Below are 17,963 nucleotides of genomic sequence, written 5' to 3'. Positions count from 1 at the left end.
ACGTATCCAAAATCTATAAAACATGGGGAACAGTCAGCAGAGGGTTTGGTGATTGGCTCATATTGGCGATATACCCAGGGGCATTACTGGGCACAGGGAAGATTGGGAATGAATAGGATTGGCTGTTAGATATGTGATCTCTTCAATTAAAGGGGATGTCTAGTTGGAACAAGTTCTCACTGATCTCTGGATAGGTGATGACTCTTAGATCGGTGGGTTTGGCCGCTATGACCCAATCAGCAGAACAGCACTTATAGATAGAAGTGAGCGAAGTGCAAATGTTCAACCGCCGGTCCGTTCATTCTCTATGGGGGGCGCTGTACTCAGCTTTCTCCTGCATAGAGAATGAATGGAGCGGTGGTCCGGGGAGGTACTAGCAGGGATTAGTTGGGTTCCCAGCAGATCTAGAAGTTGTCACTTATCATGTGTTGGGGAATAATGACTTCTCCTCTGATAAATGGGCTGATTCCTGTCAGTTGTGGTCGCTGAGTGCGTGTGATGGGATGTGGCTCCGTCCGTTATATTATATCACGTCTTATACCTATAATCTCGCTGATCGCAGGTGTCTGTCTTCACACTCAGATGAGATGGAACAAACTGACCATATAGAACTTTTTTTTTCTTCTTCAAATTCAAACCGAGCAATCCTATTGGCTGAGTATGAATGCAGTTACCATGGTGACAGAAGTAGCTGCACATTTAAAGGGACAAGATACTAATATTGTACTAAAGTGTATTTTATTATACACTTCACATAACTGACTGGGTGCACCTTGGTGCTGGTGGGATGGCTTTTTTTTTTTTTATCAAACAACATGTTTACTAAGTACCCTATATTATATATATTTCCTATTGCTTTTTACTTACTTATAGCAGGGTATATGTTCATATTGTTTCTATCCTAAGTTTGTTGATTTTCTAATAGATGGTGGCAAACTTCTTCCTGGCCTTTGAAGCACAGCTTTCAATTATTCCTATCGGAAACAAGGTAAAAAGCTTCGAGCCGAGCGCGATCAGACTCCTTCAGTCCCGCAGCAGGTAAATCTGTGAACATCGCCGGCACTCCTGCTGTTCCTAGTACCGATCCCTCTGAGCGGCTGTGCAGTAATGAAGGCAGGATTCACCCCAAACTTGCTCGTCTTTTTTTTCGATTTCCAGTTCTGGTAATTAGTGATACACATGTGTATATCCAGTGGTCAACTCAAAACCTATGTATGGAAAATCAATTGTTTGCTGTATGCATCTCATTTGTAGGATGCACACTATTCATTTCAATATGGAGCGGAGTAGGAGGAGACTTTCATTGCTGTCGCCCTTTACTTCCTCCCTGCTGATAGGAAATGCCATGCTGTTTGCTTGTGTTCTGTGATTACAGCAGCCTGCAACAGTTTTCAGCGTGCACTCCCCGGCTCAGGCATCAAGCAGTAAATGATAACATTAAAACGCTGCTACCCCTTTGTTAGTCACTTTTTTATCTTCTTCCCCCTTCTACGAATGCTATAGTCCGTTATTCTAGAACTGCTCTGAAAATGGTTCTCTCTGGAGTGTTGGGATTTGGGTTTAGGGTGGGTTATGGGAATTGAAGTTCAGATACTTTGTTCATATTTTTACTATGGAATTACTATGTCATGTATGTTATTTGAAAGATGGAATATTTGTAGTTGGAGTTTTTCAATAAAAATGGTTTGATTAAAAATAAATATGAAATTAAAATTCCTCTGTTCTTGAGAAAGCATAGGATTTTACTAAGAGGTAAATTGCACGTTCCTTGTTTTCCGGGCACTTTACATTTTTGCTAGTTTTGTGCGATTACACAATCCCTTTTATAGGCCAGTGCCAGTTGTACATCTCTCCCTAAACTCTTGTTCACACTATATTTTAAGCCAGTTTTATTATATGGTTTCTAGATGTTGTCCAGCTTTGATAAATAATTAGTATTTATACTTTGCTTTTAGATAGACTTGAAGAATGCAGATCTGGAAAGGGTGGAGAAACAAATTGAGAAGATGTTTGACGTTCCCGCTAGTGACTGTATCCGGGTACGATGCGCTCCAGATCAAAATCATTCCTGTAGGCAAATTTAACTCCGCTGTCTGTACCTTGTCTTTTATTTTTTTCTACAAAATGTGGCTGGAAAAGGGGCAATGTAGCGAGGAATTTACATCAATTTTTGTGTTAAAAAAAAGCAAAAAACTTTTGTGATGCATCATTTTTGCGCAAAAATGTGCAGCTTCCTATTTTATAGCACTCTTGCCACTTTTAGAAATTGGGCTTGGTAAGCCACACAGGTCTAAGAACGACCCATTGGGGTTTTAGGTGTTAAAAAAATGATCATATGAAAGATTTTGTGATCTGCGGTTACATGATTGTAATAACAACATTAAAGCTCCATTCAGATGTGCAGGTTTTATCTATGAGAAACTGAGCAGAACGATATATAGGTTTGTGGGAGAAGATTCAGTATAAATTGTAATTTATTCATTAGATTTGAGAGTCCTCAGTGGTTGATACCTTTAATGGCTAACTGAAAAGATGGTAACAAATTGCAAGCTTTCCAGACTACTCGGGCTTCTTCATCAGGCAGACCTGAGTAGTCTGGAAAGCCTGCAATTTGTTTCCTTTTAATGGTTAACGGAAAAGATGGTATCAACCACTGAGGACTCTCAAATCTAAATACTCTTCTATCTACTGGCTAATACGGTACAAAGATAGATATTTTTCCTGTATCAATTTATTCAGTGGAATCCTGCTGTTTGTACAGATGAGTCCAGTGGGCGGTCCTACTAGTGATTGACAGCTATCTTTGCCTGCATGGTCATACAGGGAACTGTCAATCACTTAGTAGGACCGCCCACTGGACTAGTGTACATACGGCAGGACTTTTCACTGCATAAAATGCCAGTTTTGCTGACTCTCTTCCCACAGATATGTCTATCAGTCTGATCAACTTCTCTGCTCTACAACACCCCCCTACAGATCTTATACCATTTCAGCATGACAGGTTCCTTTAATCACCTGCAGATGACATAAGTAGCCATGTTCTGTGTGGCTTACGGAGGGGCTTGATTGCTTGTCAGCTTCAAACAGGTTTCATTTCTTCTGATTCGTTGTAGCCGAGTTCTAAACTGTATTAAGAAATTCATTTCTCTGTTTATTTCTATTAGATGTCGGGGAAGCTTGGAACAAATGTGGAAAGTGTTCTTCAAGAAGTTGTCAGGAGGCTTCCACCCTGAGTACGGACTAATGCGGCTCTATCCATCTTCTCTTTATTAAAGGGAACCTGTCACCTTGGAAAATGCTATGTACCTGCAGGTATAGGGTTAATCTGCAGATAAATATTGTTACAATGCTGCCCGGCCGCCTTATTGATAGTGTAGGTACCGGGAGAAAATTAACTTCTTTCCTCCCTGCAGCCGCCGGCCTTCACTCATCGTTGTGCACGGAGCGGCTACAGTCTTGGATCACAGCACCGCTCGCTATATCAGGGGCGACGGCTGTAAACCCGGCCCGGATTTTGATTGACAGCTTGCTCTGCACAGATGCGCTGCGGAACCACTTAGAATCTGAGTGAAGGAGTAGTATGTTCACAGATAGAGAATATGGCTCATCCACGTGCAGATCTGCTCCACGTCCAATTACATATTTGTGGGAGAAACCCTAGTGGCAGCCTCATATTTCTGACATGGATCCTCTAGCACTATTTGTGAAACTGCGGCTCCCAGCATAACTTGATGAGAGACCGTCAGTCTGCTGGGACCTGTAGTTTCACTACAGCAGGAGTGTCACAAGCTGCGGACCTCCGCTCACTCCAGCACTGGTCGGCATTTTCAGCACGTGAACGTACGCTATGCTTTCTGGAGACACAAGGGTGTAGATAATTTTATCAAACCCTTGACTGTAAGTTTGAACCCTAAGTGGATTATATTGTTCCCACTGTTTCAGTTTTGGACCATTTAAGGGGAATTTAAAGGGTTCTGGCCACTGATTTTCCTTAAAGGGGATCAGTATCCCTGTATGTCTTTGTATATACTTGATAAAGACCTATAACAGGTCGAAACGTTATGTGATGGCGAAATAAACTTTGTCTTTGGAATTCATCACTCTGGACTGAACGCTGTTTACTTACCTTTATCCCCCTTAACAGGATGTCTTATTCTTGTGTTTTAGTCCCAAGATTGAAAAGGGCAGCCCTCTTAAAGCCCTGCTGTTTGACTCCACGTTTGATCACTACAGAGGCGTCGTAGCAGCATCGCCCTGTGTGGAGGTGACGTGTGTAAAGGCAATAAAATCGTGTCTGCCCACTCTGGCAAGTGCTATGAAGTCAATGAGGTTGGCTTGGCATACTGACCCCAGAGGAAGTGCCAGCCGAAAAACTAAGTTTTTTTTTAATAATTTTATTAGCCTTTCCCTCTGTCTTCACCAATCAGCCCTCTGTATTGATGATCAGATCAAAGATCTAGACAGGGATTGTCTCACGCTGCATCTCCTTCCTGATTGTATCACTGAGAAGACAGAAGCTGCCCCATCCCATTCTCCAAGAAATGCAGAACCCAATGCATCTGCTGTCCGTGATCCGCTTATTGTCAGAGGACATCATTAGGGACTGCATTTTCTCATTGCTTAAGAAATTGTTGGGGGATCCTGCTAATTGCCGGTTGCATGAATTTATATAGTGTGACCAAGTTGTCAAGCACTTTTCCATGTGATGCTAAAATCGCCTGGAAAGCGCTTGACAACCCGCATGCGAAATCACATGTGCAAAACGCGTGACAAACGCTTGTCCCTGGCTGAAAAAAACGCATGTAAAATCCGCATGCCAGGGAGATACAGAAACGTTCAGGAAAAAAACCGGAGCATTTCTGCATCGTGGGCACATAGCCTTAGAGTGCCGCTGTGCAGGCAAAGACAACATCCCCCTCTTTCTGAGAATCAGTGGGGCTTGAAGGGGTACGGCTCCCCATCAGTTATAAAGCCATGTCATGTCATCAATCATATGAGTGTTATGTGGCAATGGCATTGTCTTGACAGCCAAGGATCCTACTGAAGGCCTCCATGTCTTCCATGATTGTACAACTATGAAGCCCGTCCCATAACTGGGATTAATATGAGATTGGTCATTTTACTCTACACTGTAGCGGTAAAGCCATTGGATGTTTTCGGTGACCTGAGCCTGCAAAGTTAAATTCTCCCGTTACATCATTTTTGGCTTCACCACATCTGTTCGTGTTAAAACTAAAAAAAATATCTTCTAGAAATCCTATCGAGAGGATGATGGAATGAAAAAGAAAAAAAAGATGAAGCGGCAGAATCTCTGGAGTTTATTTTGTTCACTTTGCCTCACCAAGAAAAGTAATAAAAAGAGATCAGAAAATATTTATAAAAACTACAGCTCTAACTGCAAAAAAAGCCCAGATACAACGAATCTACTGGGAAAAAGCCCAGATACAACGAATCTACTGGAAAAAAAGCCCAGATACAACGAATCTACTGGGAAAAAAGCCCAGATACAACGAATCTACTGGAAAAAAAGCCCAGATACAACGAATCTACTGGGAAGAAAGCCCAGATACAACGAATCTACTGGAAAAAAAGCCCAGATACAACGAATCTACTGGGAAAAAAAGCCCAGATACAACGAATCTACTGGGAAAAAAGCCCAGATACAACGAATCTACTGGGAAAAAAGCCCAGATACAACGAATCTACTGAAAAAAAGCCCAGATACAACGAATCTACTGGGAAAAAAGCCCAGATACAACGAATCTACTGGGAAAAAAAAGCCCAGATACAACGAATCTACTGAAAAAAAGCCCAGATACAACGAATCTACTGGGAAAAAAGCCCAGATACAACGAATCTACTGGGAAAAAAGCCCAGATACAACGAATCTACTGGGAAAAAAAAGCCCAGATACAACGAATCTACTGGAAAAAAAAGCCCAGATACAACGAATCTACTGGGAAAAAAAAGCCCAGATACAACGAATCTACTGAAAAAAAGCCCAGATACAACGAATCTACTGGGAAAAAAGCCCAGATACAACGAATCTACTGGAAAAAAAAGCCCAGATACAACGAATCTACTGGAAAAAAAGCCCAGATACAACGAATCTACTGGGAAAAAAGCCCAGATACAACGAATCTACTGGAAAAAAAAGCCCAGATACAACGAATCTACTGGAAAAAAAGCCCAGATACAACGAATCTACTGGAAAAAAAGCCCAGATACAACGAATCTACTGGGAAAAAAGCCCAGATACAACGAATCTACTGGGAAAAAAGCCCAGATACAACGAATCTACTGGGAAAAAAGCCCAGATACAACGAATCTACTGGGAAAAAGCCCAGATACAACGAATCTACTGGAAAAAAAGCCCAGATACAACGAATCTACTGGAAAAAAAGCCCAGATACAACGAATCTACTGGAAAAAAGCCCAGATACAACGAATCTACTGGGAAAAAGCCCAGATACAACGAATCTACTGGAAAAAAAGCCCAGATACAACGAATCTACTGGGAAAAAAGCCCAGATACAACGAATCTACTGGAAAAAAAGCCCAGATACAACGAATCTACTGGGAAAAAGCCCAGATACAACGAATCTACTGGAAAAAAAAGCCCAGATACAACGAATCTACGGGAAAAAAAGCCCAGATACAACGAATCTACTGAAAAAAAGCCCAGATACAACGAATCTACTGGGAAAAAAAAGTTTTCTAGCTTTTAGAAGGCAAGGATAAAAAAAAATAGTAAAAGTGAAGATTATCCCACATGCACTTTGTCACCCAAGGATCTCCATAAACTGCAGCCGCCCATCTCAGCACCACTTCTTTTGTTTGTGCTTTTTCCTTATTGCTTTCTGTGTCTTTTTAAAAGGGTTTTTCCATCATTTTTTTAAAGTAATTTTTTCCGATATCCAAAGCATTTAAAATTGTGTACGACCCTGTGCAGGATATAATAGAGCGACATTTTAGCACACTAGGAATATTCTTATAGTGCCACTAGATGGCGCTCTAATCCTGCATGCAGTAGTGATGCTCCTGTCGGTGCTGCTTTCTATGAATATACATGTGTGTTTGGAGCCCAGGAGAGAGCAGAGCTGAAAGGGGATTCTGTTATTAAAGCAAATAAAATGTCAATATTGTGTTATGGAAAGTTCTGCAAATTAAAATACAATTTTGTGTTTTTATTGCCATTCAATACAAATCTGTTGTGGCCGTATGATGGTTCTCAGCTTGTTACAGTGCGATTAGCAGAGCTCTCTGATGTGGTATTTAGGCTCTGGGAAGTTATAACATATATGTTGATAGATCCAAAATAGTTTTACATCCAAAATTCAGTGCTGACTAATGTCACAGCATTTCTGACTTAAATGAATGTAACTAGATGAAATACTATTTTTGCTGCATGCAGCCACCACCAGGGGGAGCTGTTGACATGTGATTATGTACAGCTAGTATTGGACCCAACCGCAGCAGTAGAAGTCTGTCTCCAGTGAGCGCCCTCTAGTGCCAGCTGTATATAGCTGTAGTGAACTCATGCAGTGCTGGGTCTCAGAGCCGTTGCTACCTTCTTTTATGGCTGATTTGTACCCGATATTCAATGTAGAATTTGATGAATCTGCACTAATTGTGAATATATATTACTCTCATTGTTTCTAAGATATGCTGGGCAAGTAGGTTATCTAATCGCTGGGATGAAGGACGCACAGGAAGCACAAATAGGAGACACTCTGCATTTACTGAAGCAGCCAGTGGCTCTGCCCGGCTTTAAGCCTGCGAAACCCATGGTGTTTGCAGGTGAGTTGAACCCTAATACTAATTAAATGGTCCCTGTACTTGATCTCATTCGATAGATAATGTGCAAAATCCCTTTATAAAGTTCAATTAAGTTGGAGTTACTTTTCAGGGGTTAGATAACCTAAAAGTGTCGGCCGGTAGGGTCTCCCTTCTGTCTAAGTGTAATTTGTCTCTAGCAGCAGAAACCCCCCTATATGGATTACCGGAAGAGGGGCTTGGCCTTTGTCTCTTTGCTCCTGCCTGTCAAACTGTATATGCAGGCATAACAGAGATGCAGCATCTCAGTTAATTGTAGGCATCTCATTAAGCAATGGCGGAAGCAATACGTGCTGAGTAATGAGAGAAGGGATGTCCCAGGACCTATAGTGCTGACAGAATGCTGATAAAGAGGAATCGTCCACTCCAAAAGAGTGGATGGCAAGTTACAGAGCATGTGTATTGGTACTGTTCCAGGACATACTGTTTTATCTACAGTCCATTTAGAATCAAAACTCTGTTCTACATAATATTGTACATGGAACAGAGTATTATGCCAATGTAACTGCAACATGCATCGAAGTCAAAATCTAGGCAGAATTACACCTATAGCCCCCTCAGACTATGCAAAACACCAATTGAGCTTTAACAACTTCAGCTCAAGTGCTCAAAAACTGTGTAACGGGGTCGGAAAGCTATTGTACAGTATACAGTATATATTTTATTAGCGTAATATTAAGACCTGTATTACAAGAGCACTTAGTTCAAGATTCAGCCTCCAGATGGCGTGACATCAGAGATTAGACACATCTGCAAGAGCGTCCTCAACAATGAATATATAGTCAATCACAGGGACTAGACGTGTAATGTATTAGTACAACAGTATAACGAGTGTTGTGTAGAGATGAGCGAACCCGAAGTGTAAAGTTTGGGGTTCATACCGGACACCTAGTGTCCAATGCTGAACTCCGAACACTGACAAGTCCGTTTTAAGAGTGAGAGACCTCCTAGCCCTTACTACGACCATTTTACAGCATCAAAGTTTGTGCCTCCATTGACTTCTATGGGGTTTGGGTTCAAGTTCTGGTACCCGAACCGAAGTTTGGTCGAAACCGAACATCCACGGGGTTTGCTCATCCCTAGTGTAGTGTAAATTCTACGTATTTTGCGCCTGAGTACCAGTAATGAGGAGATCCTTACCCATTATGTGCCTGCCACTCTCCTAAACACGCGTTTCACTTTTTTAGCTTCTTCAGAGGGACACAGAGTATACCAAACACTGCCCCCCGGGCACCAGATGTAACCCACTGTATCAATTCCTTTAAGGCTAAAGTTACAGCTATAGAATAGATTGACCTTGACAATTCAAGTGCTTTCTTGTGGGAAGTATGTGCACCTCCCGATCATTTCAGTGGAGAGCGACCATTCCCAGCCACCTCTATTGAGAATCCATGACCGGCACAGGCGCTGTACCCTCGCCTGTCACACTTTAGTAATCCTACTAATTCCTTGTAACAGCCAGGAACGCCTCCATGATTGGATTAGGAACGGTGATCACAGAGTAGATAAATGCCAGAGAACCTTTATTCTGCAGCCGCATTTTTCGTCCCATTAGACTCGACCTATTCTACAGAAGCCGAGATAATTGAGGAGAGATGTAAGGAAGGAACCTCACGATCCTCCAGGACTAGTCAGCTCAGAGCCGTGACGTGTGGACAAGGTTTTTCTACATTGTGGGGAATTTAGGGAGCGCTGCAGCAAGGGGGTTGGTAATGACACGCCACCGTGACACATAATGCATGGACTGTCTCCTCTCATTTGTTCTTTGAAGCTTGTTTTCCTCGTGAGTGATGCTCGGCGCATGAGAAAAGCCCAAACAATTAACATCAAATGGGTTTTCTGCGATTTGTAAAAAATATATAGCAGAGAGATGGGAATCTAGGAATGATTACATATGGAATAAAAAAATAAAAGAAAAGACCTTCTCAAACTCTGCCCTTTCAGAATCGCGGCTCTCACGGTCCCTGCTCACTTTTGGCAGTGACCAAATCCAGTATATCATTCATGTGGACACTTAAAGTGTATCCGTCATTTTAATTTTTATTTCATAAATCAATAGTTTACGTGAAAATAGGAAACTTTGGAATATATCTCATCAAAGAAATTTGCTTCTTTATTTACTAAAATTGATCAGTCATCATCAAGTCTCAATTCTGAGGTAAAAATTTGTATTCAGTGCAGACAGACTTTCCCATTACTGAGATAGGAGATGGCAGCTGCTACTGATAAGGGGGAGGAGCTGTCTCTAGCTCCTCCCTCTTCCTGCCCACATAGAATTGTATCAGTAGCAGCTGCCATCTCCTATCTCAGTAATGGGAAAGTGTCTTCACTGAATACAGATTTTACCTCAGAATTTCATAGTGAATGATACATTTTGGCAGAGAATGAAGAAAATGTCTTTCATAAGATATATTACAAAGTTGTTTAATTTCATGTGTACTCTTGATTTATGAAATAACAATTAAAAGAGGGTTACTCTCTAAGATAATCGGGTGCCTTAAAGGTCATGTGCTGGAGATGTCGGCTTCACTGCTGAGGTCAGTACTAGTGTTGAGCGAGTATGTTCTATTAACCCTTGTACCGAGTATGCTCGGGCCGAGCTCCGAGTATTTACAGCTGCTCGGTGATATGGTTGAATCGCTCCCGTGTGCATGATTTGCAACTGTTTGACGGTTTTATTACATGAGAGGAATGTCTATTTCTTACACATTCCTCACATGTAATAAAACTGTCAAACGATTCAACCATATCACCGAGCAGCTATAAATACTCGGAGCTCGGCCCGAGCATACTCGGACAGAACATACTCGCTCAACACTAGTCAGTACCTTAGTCACATGAATGATGTACGGAAAGCCTGCAGGAAGTAAGCGGAGACCAGTGCGGACTACCGGAGCAATAGTGATGGAGCCATGGGGGGAACAAAGAGGTGAGAATAGGGATTTTGAATTGAACACATTCCTTGCTGCTTCCTGAGTTTTTGGAAAACCAATGTAAGATATGTGCACACGGCGTCTCTTAGATTTCGGTACCGCCACTGAGATTTCCCAGACAAAGCCGCTTGAGGAAGACCGCAACGGTCGTTTTCCTGAGGTGTCTTCTCCGGCGGCTTTGCAGCGGCTTTCACTTTACGCTGGTAACTATAGAGAGCAGGCGGCTTCCTAGCGGAAGACACTCAAAGAATGAACCTGTTCCTTATTTTAACCACTTCAGTTTCCGAATCCTAAAGTGGTTAAAAGACATAAGACAGAAGATGTGCACAGCAATGTTGCTTTGACATTGCTGTGCATTATGTTCATATTATGGGGCGCTTTATCTGGCAGATTCCAGGCTGAAAAAGCAGCCTGGAAGGAATCCACTTGAAAAAGATGCCATGTGCGCACACCCTTGGGGTAAGTTCACACACAGTATTTTAATGTGGATTTTTTTATGTGCATTTATTGAGTGGCCATACCCACTCCCAGTTGAGTTCTGACCACCGTTCAAAAACTTGACAAAGTGTTCCCAGACGGGCGAAAAAACCCACAAAATTTTAAGCAATTTTACACTAGAAAATGGACGTAAACTGCTGGATGAATCGGCCCCTTCGTTTTCTGAAGCAGTCAAAAAACTCAGTGTGAACATACCCTAAATGTGTTTTTTGGAGCAGAATCCACTTCAGAATATTGTGTGAACATACCCTAATGGTTTCTTTTAACTTTCTGTTCCAGTTGACCAATCCGAATACAGCAATTTGATGAGTGCGCTGGAAAAGCTGACCTTGAACGATTCAAGTGTCTGTTAGTCGGGACAGCAGTGCAGCTCTGGGTGCTGGCTGGAGGTGCGTCTTCTACTGCCATTATCTGAATTATTTTATATCACTATATATTTTATTTCAGTCATTTCCTATACTTATGATGAAAATATACCGTGCGGGCATTAATGTGTCCTACAGTGATCATAAGGGCACAGTTATCACCTACGGACCGATTAATTGAGCATTAGATAGACATTTCAATAACTTTAATTTCTGAAAAGGGGCCATTTGTGCAAGTTTAATTATTGATATAGTGTGTAAGGCTGAAAAAAAACGTCTTCAGCTCAGAAAATTCTTCTGTAACAATGATCAGGAGGAAAGCAAAAACACATTACAAGGTAAAGTCCAATTTTTGGCAGAACAAACCACTGGGTCAACAATTCATCTTGGTAATGTGTTAACCACTTGTATATTACACTCACGAATGGTATCTAGTCCCCTAGTGAATTCAGCAGAGAGTTGCACAGTCTCACGCTCTTACAGTAAAGAATCCTGGTCTTGGCCCTTTTGTTATAGATACGGTACTGAATATATTACAGTATGTCACTCCTTAGCATTTTTTTTAACTAATAATTTAATCATAATAACTAATAATTTTAACTAATTAATTGTATTACTCTTTCCTTGTATTGCAGTCCACCTATTCCATCTTTGCTTTAATCTCCCACCTTGAACTTGCTAGACCTCGGCTTTGCCTTTCTTGCACACTGGTGGCCAAATCTGTGCACCATGTTCCATATGGAGTCTGACTAGTGAAAATGTATTTTTCATTGTTAATTCACATTTGTCCCTTCTCGGCCCAAACCTCCAGCTTATCCAGATATGTTTGTGACATATTATCCCGCAGTTCCATAGCCAGGATTGTCACCGGTACAGTATTGTGTAGATCTGAATCCTCATATCCTCATCAATACACATGTACATGTACACATGAGCCTGCTGGACTTCCCATAGAGAAGTCAGAAATGGTTTATTACCACCTCTGCCTTCCTGATTGTTTCCTAAACAAGTGCTGTGCGTATAGTTTAGGAAGCAATGGCGGTGATCATGTGAGTACCGGTTGCTGGCAGCATGTGTTGCTAGGTTAGCCCCAGATTGATTCAGCAGTTTTCAGGAAGTTGAATTTTGTCATGTTTTGTTATTACTGAATTTCCCTGTAACTGTGCCTGGCATATAAGCCCCAGTTACAGGGGAATTCAATACTGACAAAATGGAGGCAAACGTTATTTGGATGACTGAACCAGAGACATTTTTAGAGATCTTAAAATCCCATGTACGGAAAAAAAAAATGCCTGGTGATGATCAGAAATGATCTGGTCTTGAACTGGTTTGTAGTTCAGTCTACGACCTGCCTTGTGTATAGTAGGCAGTGCAAATAGCGTGGTGTTTCTCTATTATGATGGACACCGCGTTACTGGTACTTTCCAGAGCAATTTCTATTAGAGTGGTGGATACCTATCGAGCACTAAGTAGTTGCTCATTTTATTAACACTTTCGGTATACTTGCCTCTCTATAAATTATAACTAATGTTCATGTCCTGCACAGGTTGGGCTTCCTGGGGCTTTTACACATGGAGGTGTTTAACCAAAGACTGGAGCAGGAATACAATGCATCTGTCATAATGACGTCCTCTACAGTCCCATACAAGGCTGTGCTGTCCTCTCCAAAGCTGATTAAGGTACTTTCTGTCTATGGCTTCCATGAAGCAGTAATGCCTTATATGTAACCACTCTGCGCTGTATTGTGGGCCACTCTGATTTGTTGTGCCATACCCCAAAACTAACTATCAGGGTGTTTCATTATTTCTGGGGGAAACAAAATCAGTAAAATTGGACTTTGATTTTGAGATGTTGACATTTTTTGTTCAGTATTTGCAGTTGAAGTGGTTTTCTGCTACTGTAACATTAATGACCTAATTCCAGCACTGGTCATCAATGTCAGATCGGTGGAAGTCCCAACAACTGGCATCACCAACAATCTGCTGTGTGCAGCGGTGGCCAGATGGTGTTCGGAGCGGATCCACACCGCTCCAGCATGCTGGTCACTGGTCACTGCCGGGTTCTGCAGATCACCTCCAATTGTATGATCCCATCTAATTTTCCACATTATTTCTTTAGGAATATGGAGAATCGGAGATTACTATTGTAAATCCATCTGAATTTCCTGACAAATCTGTAGTAAAGGAATATCTTGAACCTATGATTTTGGGTACAATTATCTCACCAGATGACTATCTTGGAAAGATCATGTCGCTGTGTCAGGTCAGTGACCATTGGATCACAAAATTTGAGGTGATGACATTGGGAAATTATATCATAAACATTAATTTTTCAAACACTATATATGTTATCTTACACTCTCCATATGTTAAAGGGGTTGTCCAAGACTTAGATATTGATAACTTATCTTTTGGATGGGTGGAGGTCCGCAGCAGCTCCCCCGGCAGCTGGGTGTACACAGTATACGGAGGTGGAAGACCTGAGCTCTGTACACTGTGTAGAGACTGTTATCAGGTTCTGCATCTCTGCTCTTATTTACTTCAGTGGGAGCTGAGCTGTAGTACCTGAGAATGGCCACTATGTGGTGTCCTGACTCCATACACTGTTCACTTTTGGGTGCCATGTGAGCTGCAAACAGTGGATCACCGAGTGTAAGAAGCCCCCTGATCTATCAAAGTCCTAGATAACCCCGTATAATACAAGGACGGCAGATTATAGGAAATGTCACCCTATTTTGGGGTAGATGTAGCAAAACTAATGTAGGAGCCAAGTTGAGCAGAGACACGTAGCAGGCAATTTGGTTTCTGCCACCCTCCATTACATCAGGTTTCCACTCCCTTTTAATGTAGTGGTAATGTATGTAGAAATAACGAAGACCGGATATACCAATTGTAAGTCAATGGGACCCACAAGGATTCATTTTGTTTCATTAGAAGACGGATCTCTTGGTCCATGGCTCCATGAGGAATGGCAGCTGTTATGCCAATGTGAACTACGTTCCAATAAAGCCAATTGCTTATTTCCGCAGACCCGGCGAGCAGAGCAGAAGAGCTTTCTTTACATAGACGAACACTGGATCATGATGAAGTATTTGTTACCTTTGAATGAAGTTGTGGTTGATTTTTATGACAACTTAAAATCCTTATCTTCAGGATATGCAAGGTGAGACCTACAAAACCATGCAAAACCTTCACCCCTTCCGCCCGGCCTTTGCTGTTCCCAAACAAGATATATCTATATAGTCAAAAGATGGTACGATTGTTCTACATTTTCTTCTTACTCAACTCCAAGAGACTGACAGTCTATTTGGTCCAGTTTGAGGCACATTATCACAAGAAGATCAGATGCCCCATAAGGGAATCTCCTAGGGCTTTCTCTAAGGGTCTCGGACTCTTCGATGAATAAGGGGCTTATGAGGTTTACCTTCTCCAGCAGCAATAAGTGAGAGTACATAAAACCGTACACCATAGCAGGGTGTACATAATCGGGAAAGGAGAGCAAGAAACCAAATCCGTTCCAAGGTTACAATCTTGACAGCGTTTAGCAACCTAAACCTTGTGAATCTCAGTGGTGCTAGGCCGGGAGTATCGAGCCAAGAAGCCCATAGGTCTTCACGTTTTTGCAGAGAGCCTGGAAGCTTTTGTTGATACGGAGATCACATCCACTGTGTTCATCATAAAACATTAAACTTTACAATTTACAAGATTTAAAAGGAAATTGTATTTTCAACCAGCTTTACATAACTTAATAGAACAGGAGATTACTAAAAAACAAAAAAAAACACCTTGTAATATATCTGATCAGAGAAATCTGCTTACTTCTCCACTCCCCTTACCTCCTGAACTTGTCATAAAAAAAAACAACTCAAATCTAACTTGCTGGGAGAAGACGGACAGCAGGCTCACTGTGGTGTCGTGACGCTGCCCATTATAATCTATGGAGAGTGGAAGGAGTGAGACGCAGACTGAGGAAAATGAGGGCTGAGCTTCCTCTTAAGTGCTTTACCTTACATAAGAGCTGGATGCACAGCTACACAGCTCCGTACTGCTGTATAATGTTCTTCTCTCTACTTCCCCATTACCCTGTATTCTATAAGCCCTTGAGGGCAGGGTCCTCTTCTCTGTACCAGTCTATTAGTTATATGTATATAAACCTGTTCACATGTCCAGCACCCTCGAATTAATGGTGCTTTAAATAAATAATAATAATGTCCTCCATGCTTCTGCTTTGTCATCTGTGTGCTAACTAAGGAATAAAGAGCAGGAATCCCTCTGTAGCTGCCAGGATTCTCCTCCCACCAGTTCAGCATCTGTTGAAAATTAAGAAATAAAGCCTGCAGAGGGGAAAACTGGTGAAAATGCAGGAAAACAAGTCCTATAATGGCCGGAAAGTGTCATTCCTTATGCACAAAGACAAGACTGGTTATTCGGAAACATTACTTGAAAGCACAACTAAAAAAAAAAACTAAAAAAAAAGTGAAGTTAAGTATTGCACCACCTGGTGTTCAAAGTGTGTATCAAATTGCATGTCCATCTAATAAGCTTAATGCTAATGGACCTATGTCCCCCCATCCTGTCCTCTGCACAGTTATCCTCTGTTCACTGTAAAGGACCAATGGGAATAGTTTCCTGTGCACGGACACAGAGATCTGGCTGTGGAGACTGAGCATGTGTGTCCTCTAGCACTTTTTTTTATACTTATGCTATAAAATCCTATTCTACTGGAAAGTGAAAGGGGTATCCCAACAAGAGACGCAGGCTATAGATTTGTCATGTATGACACTTTATGGGATATTCCTATCAAAGGAAACCTGTGATGTCTTCCAAGTCTCCCAAACTGCTATTATCCTTCATTATGATGCAGGAACCAAAAGTTGATTGCTACGTGCAGTAAAAACATTTCTTACATCGCTGCTAGCAGTATGCAAATTGGCTGGAACTAGTCCAGAGGGGGGGGTCTATTGGCTGGGACTAGTCTGGAGGGGGGGGGCAGCGGCATCTATTGTCTGGGACTAGTCCAGAGGGGGAAGTGGGGATGCGCAATCTATTGGCCGCCAATACTAGTCCAGAGGGGGGTGGGCATCTATTGGCCGGGACTAGCCCGGCCTCATGTGCTATAATCATGCCCCCTCTTTGTGACTGAAGAAGAGTTCAATGTCCCTGTCATAGCTTTAGTGTAAGACGTCACTTGCTTCCCAAAATCTCCTGCACCGAGGCTGTGATGGGGACAATAAAGAAACATCCAATTCTAGTCACCTGAGCGCTGCTGCCAATCACAGGCTTTAGCAGTCTTGGGTCCTCCAAACGGAGCAGGCAGCACCGACCTCAGAGCGAACTGCGTTGGATTTATTTTTTAAATATATATTTTTTAGGAGCATCCATGCCTTACAAGAAATTCTCAAATCTGCTGAGATATTTTTCCTTTCTAAACACAAATTCTGTACTGAGCTTTATTGCAGATTTTGATGGTGAATCCTCAGTAATTACGCCCCATGTAAACATATTGTAGTCTTACAATAGTGAGAGCATTAAAAGTGTTGGAGCGAGTAACTGTTCTTCTTGTGCTTATTGCCCTTAAGATCATTCAATACAGAATAGAATATTAAGTCTTTACAGCAGACGGCGACTCGGGGCTCATATTTCCGGGTCATAACCTCATTCATTGGGTTACACTGTAACAGCATGCTTATTTCTGCCTGTGCTGTTATATTATACCTCTTCTTTTTCAGAATTAAAGCCTACAGAAAGAACGTCTTGGCAAAATGTGTATGTATTTTATAGCTCTTATATTTATATATGCTTTTGCTGCTTTGATTTAAAAAAAAAAAAAAAAAGTATATTAACGCCCATTCAAAGATTCTGATTTTCTCCATTTACAGCTGAGCCGGAAGATGAAGCAATGTCTCTAGGGTTATACAGTATTGAAGCCTTGTGTGGCCGGGATGAACAATACATTGACTTGTCAAACACTTTCTCTATTTAAAAAAAAAAAAAATCCAACCTCCTCCACCCCTTAATAGCCGGCCATCACGCACCTCAGTATTTCATCATTGCCCAAGACAGCACCAAAAATTGGAGCTAAAATGAGCAGGAGGAAATCCTATTACCGGTCAGTGAAAAATATTTGGCACATGCCTATGATTGGAATAAAGCGCAGATATTAGTAACATTGTAACGTAGGTTGAAGAAAGACCTTGGTCCATCAAGTTCAACTTTCCTCCCCCAATTGTACTCCGTACACTAACACTACACTAACTTACTAACTAACTGGCACTAGGCCTCACAAATGTATTATTAATATTATTATTATTATTATTATTACCATTTTTATC

The 17,963-nt window shown here is 41.6% G+C and overlaps 1 pseudogene; it reads left to right on the top strand.

Moving 5' to 3' along the window:
* Positions 1-925: 925 nt before the first annotated feature.
* Positions 926-15,115, top strand: LOC141206946 (translation factor GUF1, mitochondrial-like; annotated as a pseudogene).
* Positions 15,116-17,963: the final 2,848 nt, after the last annotated feature.

This window comes from Phyllobates terribilis, unplaced genomic scaffold, assembly GCF_046119375.1.
Source record: "Phyllobates terribilis strain yellow unplaced genomic scaffold, ASM4611937v1 Scaffold_152__1_contigs__length_4461920, whole genome shotgun sequence".
NCBI classification, from domain to species: domain Eukaryota; kingdom Metazoa; phylum Chordata; class Amphibia; order Anura; family Dendrobatidae; genus Phyllobates; species Phyllobates terribilis.
Note: the sequence above shows the minus strand (reverse complement) of the source record. Positions and strands in the feature narration are given on the sequence as shown.